The 12,221-nt window shown below is 45.3% G+C and overlaps 1 protein-coding gene across 1 annotated transcript in view; it reads left to right on the plus strand.

Annotated features, from left to right (window-relative positions):
• Niban1 (niban apoptosis regulator 1) overlaps positions 1-12,221 on the plus strand; it is a 153,510-nt gene that overhangs the window by 105,649 nt on the left and 35,640 nt on the right.

Consider the following 12,221-nt stretch of genomic DNA (forward strand, 5'->3'; position numbering starts at 1 on the left):
TGATTGCTATACATTACTTACTGGCTATATACTTTAGATATTTGTAAGTTTAATATGTTATTAAAATGAACCTTTACCTGTTCTATTTTTTGATGTAGCTACAGCTATTAAATTTAAAATGGAATGTGTACTTTCAATAATCTATTGAATGATGGAAGGCTAGAATCTTTTTGTTTTCCCATTTCCCCTGTTATTCCCTACAGAAAGTCTTTAGAACAAAGTATTTATTATTTTCTGCAGCCTGGAGGAATGCACGTGTATGTCTGTGTACACGTGTGTGTGCGTGTATATGTCTATATGTGTATATGTGTGTATGTATGTGTACGTGCGTGCATGTATGTGTGAGTGTGCATGTGTGTGTACATGTGTGTGTACGTGGATATGCATGTGTGTGTGAATGTGTGTATGTATGTGTACCCGCGTGTGTGTATACATATGTGTATGTGGGCATGAATATATATATCTTTGTATGTGTATGTCTGTGTACATGTACGTGTGTATACATGTATGTGTGTATATATGTATGCATGGGCATGCATGTATGTGAATGTCTGTACATGCATGTGTGTGTGGATGTGTGTACACGTGTGTGCACGTGCATGCACATCAAAGTATGAGAGGTGAAGAAAGCTGCATGGGGAGTGAAGGACAAAGGAGAAGAAGCAATTGGTCTAAGATGCCACCTGTCACTTTAAAGAACGAAGAACGGCTGAGCACAATCAGCTTCCCATAGGGCAGATTTGCTCTTTGTTTTAAAGTAAATGGGGTCACTGAAGCACAAAATCAGCAGCATTCAAATGCGAACACACAACAGACAGACACACACAGACACACATGACAGACGCACACACACAGACACACAGAGTGCTTTAGCATAGACCCAGGCAGGAAGTTCTAAGAATTATTGTCATGCCTTTGTTAGTTAGCGTTGCCTTGTATTCGAGTTGATAACTCTTCATCTGGACAAATTGCTTATAATACATTTGGCTGGACAGCGTTTTATTAATGAGAAAATTCTGACTGAGGTAGCCTTACAGTTTAATAGTCTTGGTTACCTGCAAATATAGATGATAGTTTTTTTCTGGAGAACTGGATGGTTTTATAAATTTCGGTGTTTTGGATAGATGTTAAACAACTTCCATCAGGCGGGGATGGCATTTAAGCACCCAAGCCCGTGTGACTAAAAAAACTATTTAATGCTCCATGTGTCAGTTTCCTATAACCTCGTCATAGAGCATAAAGTGGCAAACTGCACTATTTTTGCTGTTTTATGAGCTTGGTTAATTAGATTGCCCATTCGATGAGCTCAGAGAAAGAAATAACATGAGCTGTTGTCCAGGGAAGGGCAGGGGAAACCAGAGGGCAGAGATCATGCCCACTGTGCAGTGAAAGCATCGAGGAAGGCACTTTGGCCATTTAATGCATTCTAATGGCTACGCTGGTGACTTCCTTTAGCCCATAGACAGATGAGTTTGTAGGGTGCAAGAAGGCAAAAAGAGAAAAGTGAGACTTGGCCTTGACTCTAGAACTTTCTGTCCTACAATACAAATACTGTCATGGAAATCACTAATGCCAGTACAGCATGGCCCTGGTAGGCACAGAATGACATGGTTCCTGCCCCTGGGACAGGGCCAGCAGGCATGGGCCTCCTTGTGGTGTTGGCTGCTGTGGGCATAAGGCTTGTTTGTATAATAATGTACATATTTTACATTCTTCCTACAAGGAATGTCCCCCACTCTGTTAACATTAATGACTCCATGATGATCAGAGACAGCAGGAGTCCGGAAGCAAAGACATGGCTAATGCCTCAGCAAAATGGTAAACCCTGGGTCCTTCAGGGCAACCTTAAGGCTGTAGGAAAAAAAGAACTCTAAAAACTTGAGTTCGAAAGTATATAATTTCTCAATGATACAAAAAAAAATAAGGGTGTAATATGAATTATATGCGTGGTTTCTCAAATCTAAAGGAACAAAGGCAGTATTAACAAGCCAGCTTGACAGAAAGATACAAAGACAAGCAGATATAAATGCAGGCAGGGGTTGGGGATTTAGCTCAGTGGTCGAGTGCTTGCCTAGCCCTGGGTTTGGTCCTCAGCTCCGGAGTGTGTGTGTGTGTGTGTGGAGGGGAGACAAAAAACAAAAAACTAAAGGCAGGCAGAGTCCTGAGCTGAAGGTTAGCCTGAGACACAGCAAGTCCAGGCCCAGGTGTGGTATCGACTGCTTAACAGAGGCAGGCAGATCTCTGAATTCTTTTGCAATGGTAAAAGAAAATGTGTGCTTGCTGTTTCCTAAGAACTAAGGGGCTGGGGTCACTGGACACTGATTCTTAGGATAATCAAAAGGAAACCTGGAGTAAAGGACTAGATTGGTATGTAGAATTAAAGACTAGGCTTATGATCTGCAGGAGATGAGATGTCCAGAGAACTTTTTAGAATAGCAAGAGAGGACAGTTTGGAAGAACTGTCTCAAGCAGAGACTAGCAAGAGAAAGCTGTCTGGAGGGGGGGGGGGAGCTGCCTAGAGCTCTCCAGAGAAAGCAGAATAGAGAGGAAGCAGGCTGGAAAGGTTTCTGGAGCTTTTTGCCAGCTTTGACCCACGATTGGACTTCAAGTTGTTTGTTTCACCGCTCCCCAAAACACCTTCCCTCAGAATCCCCAAGGCTGGTCCTTGACACACTAACTAACGATATGACTAACTATCCTAGAAGAGGCTTAGTCAGCCTCTTTGAAATTAGACCCACTGAAGCAAATCACATACCTCAAGCCGGACAGTAGAAGTGGCCTTCACAACTGCTCTGCAGATGAAGGTTACTCTAAAGATGCAACAGTAAGGCTGGGACAGCACATCTGGTCTTATCGCTGATGACGTCATTACCTTCTGGTGCATGGACCTGCGTTCTCTCACCTCGCTCAGCTTTGATGGAGAAGCTGATGCTAATCGCACTGTGACGGCCATTCGTCAGAAGCCCAGAAGTGCTCGCTACATGATGATTATGTTTGCCCTCTGTTCAGGAAGAGCCCAGCCCCGGTAGGAGGCAGTGGGACCTTCTGGGTGAACGCCACTGTCAGTATCTCTAAGGAGACGAGACAAGAAAGACCTTTTTAGGTAACTGCTGGGAGGGCTGACGGGATAGCTGGCCTCAAGTTCTGCCTGTCTCCCAGGGTGAGAAAGCTGGCTCTCCTGTATGGCATCCCACTTACTAATACTAATTGCTTCCTCACTCCTGGGCACACCCCCTGCCTGTGAGGACCCTGGAACACCAGGCTGGGAGCTAGCAACTGGTAGTGTTCATAGGAGCTCTCTTAGATCCTAAGGGGCAAAGCACCATGGGCTACTTTGACTCTGGAGATGTAAAAATAGCTCACAGTCATGCAAATATGTAAATGTATGTATGAGTGTACATACGTATCATCATCACCACCACCACCACCACCACCATCATCATCATGATCATCCTCACTGTGATTTCACTGAGATGGGATCCCATAATGACCTAGAACTCACCAGCCTCTTGTCAGCAGTCTTCTGTCCTCAGCCTCCTGTGGGTGCCTAGCATATTTTAATTTTTTTAAAATCAGCATGCATCTTTCAAAGGATAGTTAATACATTTTATAACCGTTAAGTCAGAAATACAAAATTCCCCAGAACTCTTTTCGTATCTGATTTTCTTCCAGTCACTGTTCGTTTTACCCTGCTAAATCAAGATGGGTATGTAATTTTATAATTTTTTGCAATTAAAACGGTTCTAGAAAACTCTTCCATGGCCTTCCTAGCTCAGCTGTTACTTTAGTCATCCCGTTCCAGTCAGTAATTCTCTCTCTGTAAGCTAGTTATTCAAGAAAACATCTTTGGCCTTTCTTGAAAATAACAAAGTGCTTAAGGTTTTTTTTCCAAATCGTAGAGTTGAGCCCGAGTGTAAGGCTGCATTAAGCGACTGCTTTGTGACAACACACGTGGATACGGAGTCCCAGGCCCTCAAAAACCCCAGCAGTAAAATGCTCGCCAAGTGTCTTTTGGCTTAAAGCAATTATGAAAATTGGTGTACTGTGTGGGATCAGCTAACCCAGAAATTAAACACTTCTCTGTTGGCAGAAGCGCTCCTCGTCATGGGTCAGGAATGCAGACACTGCTGTTATTGGTTTCTGATTGCTGGGGTTCCCATTGTTGTAAAATGACCCCATCCCTAAGAACTTGAGCCCTAAATAGTTTTCTGTCCCTCCAGTCCTAAGGAGGGCACCATGAAATTCTTTCCCAGTCAGGGCTGGTGATAGGTTTCCAGGCTCTTGGAGCCTCACATCTCTTTTTCTTAAGGAGAAAGCCGAGTGTGCCTCGATTGAGTTTTTTAGGTCTTTGAGAGGAAGTTATAAACGAGGAAAAGTAAAATAAATCTATTGTTTGAGATAAGCAAGACCATAGAAGTTTCAAGTAAGGTTAGGTCCATTTTGCAGCTGAGCCTTACATCAGACTAGAACTTTGTTGTCTGATTATTATTTTTAGTCTCACTTGATGTCCTGATAGAATGAGTTATTTATTGCTATGACCCTGGGCCATGATAAAAAAATTTTTCTTTTCCCATTTTTTTTTTAACCTAGAATGATTACATCTGGCTTGCCTGCCTCCTGAGATTGCTATGGGAATCAAATGAGAGGTTGTAAACTGTAAAGTCTGATAAGTTCGAGGTAGATGCTGCCATTAATCATCGGTAATGACGGGTGCTTGGAACCCGGCCAGAGAGCATCGTCAAACCTGCACTGGATGCTGTGGCTGTGTGAGGCCCGGATTTGATGAGGTTGTGCCAGTTCATGCCGGCTATTTGTTCTCTGAAGTTGACCTGGCCCAGTCACCATCCTGCCAGCTTCTGCTTGTGAAAAGTGTGTTTTCACAGATGAGGGTGACACTATGGTGTTCTGGGGTCACACAGGGAAGGCTGTCCAGAGAACCGGTCAGGAGGAACCTCTCTGGCACCTGTGCTTTCGTGACACATTTCACTAGTTTGTAAGCAATCGTTTCCAGGAACCAGAGAAGGGTCTAAGAAGAATACGGGCCCATCTGAAAGCAGAAGAGCGTTTCCTTATTTATTTAAAAGCAGAGGTAGGCATTAACTTGTCCAGGTTAAGTGGGGAAGGTTTGCCTGCAGGGTGTTAGTCACACCACTTTCCGCCATGTCCCAGGGAGGCCCATGACTCAGTTTCTGTGGTTGGGCTGAGAGGCAACCCGAGTGTGTGCATTGCCATATCAGCCTGAAAAACATTTGACAGTAGGCACTCACCCCTCAAAGAGCAATGGAGTGCTGACGTTCGGAGGGAGGCATCGCTTCTTTGAAAGTGTTTCCTCGGTATCTCCGGGAGGAGTCCTTATAGCCTTGAGTGCTAGTTTTGGACTCGCGGCCTTGGCACACGAACCTGCTCACACAGCCATCTTTGTCCCACGTGACCCTCTGCCTCTGCCATGACCCCCTTGGCTTACTCTGTCCAGATAATCAAGTCCCATAGTGTGATGGAGGACCCGTAGCCATTGATCTCACCTTCAGACCACAGAGGAAGATGCTAATGGTAACATCCACGCTTTTGGATGAGGCTGGACCCGGGTCATTTTTACTTTTAAAGGCTTTGAAAGAAAAAGGTAAAGCAAAGGAAACTGAGGTTATTTAGCCCAGAGAAGGCTGTCGATAGTGGCCACATATCCACTGCACACACACACAAGGAAAATGAAATTAACCAGGGTTCTGAGGATTTACACCCAGTCAGTGACTGCTTCTGAAAAGAATGGGGAGGGGTGTTCATGGGTTTAGAATGGTGTCTTTTGACCGTTCCCAAGTAGTTACCCATTTTTTCCATATACTCTCAGATATAATCATTCTTGTACCATTTTTTTTAATTGTTATTGGTTCTTATGAATTTCACATCATGCACCCCAATCCCACTCAACTCCCCCTCCCCTAATATCCAATCCCTACCCTTGCGATCCCCCCCCCAAAAAAGAGAAAAACAAATCTTGCTGTGCAAGCGTCCCACAGAATACCCTTTTGTCCACACTTCTTTGCTTGCAAATGTCCATAGCAATGAGTCATTGGTCTGGCTCAGGGCCCTTGGATTCTGCTACTCTATCAATACTGGATCCTCTCTGGGACTCCACTCAGATATCCTGTTGTTGCCTTGTGTCATGGAGATCCTGTAGTTTGGGATCTGTAGGACCAGCTCCTTCATGCACTCTAGCAGATCATAGGTGGGTTAGATGCTGGGGTGAGTCAATTCAAAGACCTGAATCTGGGCCCGAGAGGTATCTAAGCTGGCTAGCCCACCGCCTTTCCTGTACCCACACACCACAGAGATGAGCTCTGCTGCCTTGCCCTGGCTGGCCCATCTAATGCTGTAGCTAGTAAGTGGCTAGGGCAGCTCTCTTGCTCTCATGCTCTCTGGCTAGCTTGCCCAGGCGAGGTACAGGGCTCTCCAGAATGCTGCAGCAGACGAGGCGTAAGGATGATGGGCGAGGCAAAAAGGAAGGGAGGGGACTTCTCCCTTGTCCACGACACTGCACAGCGGACAAGAGGCAGAGCCCTCCGTGTTCATGCCCTCCTGGTCAGCTCACCTACAACTCCTCAACCAGGGCAGCTGAACTGTGCTTCCTGGGTGATGTGTAGGGCCCACTCTCCCGAGTATTGCAGCTGGCTAGGGGCAGGGTCAGCTCTTTTGCTCTCACACCACCATAGTCAGCCTTCCCATGATTTTCCCATGATTCCCAGGTAAGAGGTGAGTCAATTCTGCACAGCACTCAGACATCAACATGTCCCCAAGCAGCAGCCCAGGCCGAGGATGTCCACCTGGCCTTTGGTGGCAACAGACCCCTGCTGCTGCAGGGCCTTGGACATAGACATGGCCCTCAGTGACAGCACAGGTCAGAACCTCACCATGGTTCCCATGTGACATCACTGGTGCTCACGTCACACTGACCCTCACGATGCCCAGGTCTCCAATTCTGCCTCTCCTCATGGTGCCAGAATCCTTCTGTTTCTCTTTCATTTCTCTACCACTTACTTGCTCTAGGTGTCTGGAGTCGTCTCAAGAGTACCATGTGCTACCTGTACAGTATGGCTTAGGGGTCATTTCAGACTAGCCCAGGTCTCGTGGCTTCAGCTGGTGATCATCTTGGGCTTGCTCCATGTCTGGGCCATGTGGCCCGATGTAGGATTGTCTGTGTTGGGCTCACTCCTGCCTGGGCCCTGCAATCTCAGACAAGCTCTGTCTCATCCAGGGCTTACTCCCTGCTCTGGGAGCCAGTCCCTGTACCGTTTTTTAAATATTGGTTTGGTAACTACAAGTTTTCATTACATTAGAGCATCTGACAAAAAGGACAGTTCTTAACCTGCTGATGGGGAACGGGGTCATCAAGACCCTAAATACTCAACCATCACACTTTTCTATGTCTGATTCTTCTGTGCATCCCCTGACCCCATATGTGTCTATAATCCACTGGAACAGATCACCCTGGCTCCAATCCCAGACATGTTGAACTGCAACTGGGAATTATTAACTGTTGGTGCTTCTGATATGTGAGAATCACAGCCCCAGTGCTGCAGCAGAATGCTTCTCTAAGTATGTCCTGAGCCTGTGGCATTAGCATCACCTAGAAGCGTAGTAGATATGTAAACTCTTGGCCCCATCTCAGGTCCACCAAGTCAGGCCTGTGGGACCGGAAGGCTTGGCAATCTATTGAGTAAGTCATCTAGGGTAGGTTGATGCTTATTAACCTCTGGGGGCCCTGGGAGAGAGCTGTATCTCTTCTGTAGCTCTTTAAAACAGGAAGGGAGGGACTCATTAAGGCAATCTAATAATTCGCATCTCTTGGGTTTTGTCCATAACTGAAATTTCAGATTAGAAGGAATCGTATGAGATTTAATCTAATACTCTCTCAACCATTTTAATCCCTCTCTTCCCTCATTTCCAGTTCTTTGATCATTTGGTAAGCCCTATGCACTAGGGCTTGGGGAAGGCATGATTAATATAAACAGCAGCCCTTGTCTTCTTAAAGCTTACTGGATACGGGAGAGGCCTGCCTGACGCACTCATTCTAGCTATAAAATAGTGACTGCCACGCTGGGTAGACAGTGGTGCCGAGAGGATTTTCTAAAGGGATTCTGAGTGAGTCCTCTACAAAGTAACTAAACCATGACTGGATGTTGACTCTAGAACCCGAGTCTACACGGAGCAAAGCCGAAGCTCTTCTTACTGCAAATCCTCACATTCACAAGAATCCCTTCCCTCTGGATCTCTCTCTCCAAGACTGTGAGATTTTTTGCATTGATTTAGTCCAGTTTAGAAATACTCTGCCCTTTTTCTCTTCCTTTAAAAACATTTGCAACCGATTTGATTGCTCTGCAAGAGAGATCACAGAATGATAAGCTTTGGGGAGGAGCAAATCTCAGAATCCACCTCTGACTGCTGTTACCCGCACGTCTGAAGCCCGGTCTCACTTGTTTTGTGCATGACATGTTAGACCTCTGACTCACACTGATCTCACAGAGAAACCCTGGCTTAGGGGCAGTCTTCCAGCTCAGTGCTTTACAACATACTTACCTTCCGAGGCAGAACACTGAGCACCGTAGGATAAGAGTCCATCTTCTCGTAGAATGTTCAAATGGGCACATATCGACAACATAGCACAAATATAAAAGAAGTTAAAGATTAGAATTTCACTTAGTCTTCTGTTTCGGGCCTACAATACGTAAGGCACGTGCCACAATAATTTTGTGGTCGTGTTTTCGGAGTAAGTTCTAAATTCATTTATCCATATTATATTACCTTTTAGATTCAGATTCTGTAACCTGGTAGACTGAGGAGACCTGGGAGTTAAAAACTTCCTCCATTTTGTCTTCAGTACCTCAGGCATTACTGCAGTTTGTGGTATGTTAATAGGTAAATAAGATTTGGTATTTGATGTATTGTGAAGATTGATGTATATGTTTTCCAGGGAACTGGCAATGCGGTAAGGTCCTCTACAGATTTCCTTCGAGGCTGTCAATAGCCTCGGCTCTTTAACAAGCACCCATCATTTATTTTAATGGGTTTTTCTGGGTCTATTTGCATTACCAGCCAACCTGAACTTCATCAGTGTGCCTATCAAAGTCATGCAAGCCGTTGGTAAGTGCCTTGCTAAAATCTAGACACAGGATGTTTCACCAGCCTTCTAATCGGCCAATCTAATATGTTTATCTGAAGGAAATGAGGCCAGTCTCTGCCTCCACTTCTTCTAGAGACTGCCATTTCCTTCTCTCTGTTGACAGTCTTCTAGTTTTTATTGACAAGTCACGAGGCTCTGCCCATGGCTATGTGGTTTTCTTCCGTGTGGTTAAAACTTTTTTACAAAACAGTTTTTTCCTCACTAGACTCCCCCCCCCCCGCCTCCACACACACATTTTTAGAAGTAGTCTCTCTCTTCTGAGGAAGTTGTTGGTTTTTTGTGTTCTCACCTAGAGCAACCGACACTGGACTTCTGAACGGGGTACATACATTCCTGGCATGCTCACTTTCTACACCTGATAGGTCCGTGTCCGCTAACTAGCAAACAAATAAAGGGCGTGATAGGTATTTTAGTCCATTGGTTTTCTAAGATGTGCTTCAGGGATATCTGGTAATGTAGCAGTTTCTTCTCAATACCTGAGGTTAGCCCCTATAATGTAGTAATGGATATTTACTTAGGCTGGTCATACATAGCTTTTAAAGCAAAATACACTCACTGCTGTTTTATTAGTGTGGACACCAGCCATTATTAATTCTAGTGGGTAAATTTACATTTATTTGGCTTTAATTTCACTAATATAAGTTCACAGTCTGTTTAGACTTTGACTGGACAGTTCTGAAATGAAGAGTTTAGGCTCAGTAATGCTTGCTATGTGATCAAAGTCCCAAATTCCATAAGTCTAAACTTTGCAATGAAAACACCCCTTGAAAATAAAACAAATATGTTTTGAATATAATATTTTTAAATTAAATTTAACTTTTTTTACTTATTCATTTTACATCCTGCTCACTGCCCCTCTCCCGGTCACCCCCTTCCATAGTCCTTCCCTCATCCCTTCTCCTCTAAGTGGGTGGGCCCCCCTTGGGTATTCCCCACCCCCACCCCTGGCACTTCAAGTCTCTATGAGGCTTCCTCTCCCACTGAGGCCAGACAAGGCAGCCCAGCTAGAAGAGCATCCCACATACAGGCAACAGCTTTGGGATGGCCCCTGTAATAGTTGGTTACGTTTTATAAAGTAGTTTTGAAACACTAAACTATAAAGTGTTGGAAAGGAATCTGGAGGTAAATGGGTCTTGCTTGACCATAACCTACCCCTGAAGCTCTGTTCCTAGTCTTTTGCAATATGGAGATTTTATGAGATGGTTTCTAAGTCAGATCTTGGTCATCTTCACCTGCACGTCTTCTCTTCCTTGTTCTAGATTAATCACTAGGACAAACATCCTCCCGGTGGCTTGCCCAGGAGGGAGCTGTGAACTGGAACTGGGGAAGGTTTTAGGAGAGTCTGTGGTAAGGAACCACAGAAACCCGGGGAGTAAGGCTGTTATATAACTTGCCCAAATCGCTCAGCAGATCAGCTGACAGGGCTTGGTATGGGTTATCCATAAAACAGAATTACAAGGCGGCTTCCAAACCTAGATTTGGCACAGTGGCCAGAGTCACAGCATACATTGACTCCACAGGCCGGGGAGCTTTGGGGTTTCGGTTAGCTCAGGCATGTTATAAACCTGTGCAAGTGGAAAATAACAAAAGATGACGTCTCTCTGGCTGGCCCCCTGAATAACTGTCCCCGAGAGGCTAGGGAAGCAAAGCTCTCCTTGCAAAATCCTTAATCATCTCTCTCAAATACGAGTTTTCCACGCAGCTGCACGGATGAGGACCTAGGGAGAGACGAACGGAGGAGAACAGAGCATTCCTAGACATTTCCTGGCCCTGGGGATAGTGTTGAATGAATAGCTACAATGTGTCTCCCACACTCCTGCTAAAATGCTTAAGGTTTCCCAGAGTTTGCTGGGCCCTGGACTTCATGAACGTTTTACCAGCGAATTGGATAGAAACGAAGCAGGCAAATTTAGCAATTTTTCTGGTTCTTGGGTCAAAGAGGGTATGGGGCAGAATTACAGGTTTCAATGGTTTCTCAGGTGGGGCTGATCACAGAGCCTTGTCACTTAATACAGATAAGCTGTCCTAGTATCAAAAGTAGACGTGCAAGTTAAGAGACGCTTAGGTTGGCAAGCGTCTCTTATGAAAAGAAGTTTATGGGCTTTATTGGATTTCAAGAAAGGCATGAGTCACCCGGATGCTGTGGCCACATTAAAGAAGAAACCAGAAAAGGGGCAGAGAATAATATCTCGGGGTTTGTAGTGAAGAAAGAGCGTGGTACATTAGAGGGCATCGCTGAGGAGAAAAGAAGGTAAAGGTAGGAAGATCCAAGGGTAAATTGATTGTTTGAAGAAAGTTGAAGGAAAGGTAGTCCTCTCTGTGGACAACTGGGATTTAGCCCAACCATATAGAAGAGGAGTAATGACAACTAATTTACTCTGAGAGAAAGTAGATGGTGTGCGTGTGCGGGCGTGCGGGTTTATGTGTGCGAGTGCGCATGAGCGTGAAAACGTAGTGGCTTGAAAAAAGGTAAACATTTAAATTTTAAAATAATTAGGCAGTTCAGGAGTGGAAAGAACCATTTCACTAAATTCTGAGCTTTCTGTCTCTAGAACTATTTGAGCCAAGGCCAAGAGAGCATTGCTCTGGTGCTCTGAGGGTTCTCAACACTGAACAAGGACTCACGGTCAGTGACCATTAAGATCACTCCTGATCCTCATAGTCTATGATTTAAGTAAGCATGAATGCCAAGGCCACCCAGGACACGCCCCTTGGCTCTGACTCTGGCCAGCTGTGTGACCTTCAGTTGAGACATTAACTCCCCCACCCCACCCCCAGTTTCTTCACTGGCTTTAACAAATGCCCCAGTTGCTTCCTGGTACATCTGGCCCCTTGTAGAGTCTGTAAGTTAGGACATGTGGGAAAAGGGAGTTCTGGCCTGCTTGCTACCTGCCGTAAGTCTTCCTGAAGAGGGGAAGAACAGGAAGGCCCTGGAGGCCACTGACTCAAACCCTCAGTTTGATTATTGGCAGGAGAAAGGGCAGTTGTGAAGCTGCAGCGTGCTCCCTTGAGAACTCCCAACAGGATGCTGGTAATCTGCTTCCCC

Source organism: Rattus norvegicus, chromosome 13 (genome assembly GCF_036323735.1).
Source record: "Rattus norvegicus strain BN/NHsdMcwi chromosome 13, GRCr8, whole genome shotgun sequence".
Classification (NCBI taxonomy): Eukaryota; Metazoa; Chordata; class Mammalia; order Rodentia; family Muridae; genus Rattus; species Rattus norvegicus.